We start from the raw sequence: 933 nt of genomic DNA on the forward strand, positions 1-933 counted from the left end.
GTGTAGATGGAGGCAGATGGGAGTGATGTGGCCGCAACCCAAGGAACGCCTGGAGCCTCCAGGAGCTGGAAGAAGCAGGGAAGGGATTCTCCTCGATAGCCTTGGGAGAGAGCAGGGCCCTCCCAATAACTTAACTTTGGACCCCTGGCCTCCAGAAGCGTGAGAGGAAAGATTTCCCTTTGTTGGAAGGCACCAAGTTTGTGGTAAATTGTTACAGCAGCTGCAGGAAAACTAATACAGTTCCCCATTCTGCGGAATGACTAGAAAGCTTCTAGAGAGGCTTCTAGCCCTGAGTTTCTCCAAATTAAACCATTCAGCAAGGGAGGGGAGTTCCAGGTCTGGCCAAAAGGTGTGTTTTTTAATTCACCGCCTAGACTCCTTCCAGGCTAAGGTTTAATGTTGAATGCTTTCACCAAAGGAGGAAGGAGGGCAGACAAATTCACTGCATCACACCTCACTGTCAGGGAAGTAGAGTCCGCAAAGGGTATTCTAAGGACCCCCTTCCTCCTGCTCCCAGAGCGCGCACCATCCCGCCCAGGCTGGTGGAGAAAGGGCCAAAGCTGACCCCGGACCACATTAGTAAAAGCAGGGAGATTTTTAAAAACGGGAGCCTGCCTTTCAGAATTTCTCCTTATAGACAAGACCCCCTCTTCCCACCTCTCAGGTCGGCCTTCTTCCCCCGCCTTCCCCGATCTTGAGGGGCGTAAAATAAGCTGGATACCCCTGAACCCTGAAGCACAGGAGTGGGAGGCCCTCTCCCTGCCCTCCCCCTCCTCCCCACAACACAGCTGGAGGGGGGAGGGGAGGTCAGCCGGGTTCAGAAAGGCCAGATGTTGAGGAGAAAGAGAGCAAAGTCCAACCCACGCCCACCTACCCCACCCCCATCCTCACCCCCTTGGGGTGGGGGTGGGAAAAAAAATGAGAAGAGACAGC

Source organism: Canis aureus, chromosome 16 (genome assembly GCF_053574225.1).
Source record: "Canis aureus isolate CA01 chromosome 16, VMU_Caureus_v.1.0, whole genome shotgun sequence".
Taxonomy (NCBI): domain Eukaryota; kingdom Metazoa; phylum Chordata; class Mammalia; order Carnivora; family Canidae; genus Canis; species Canis aureus.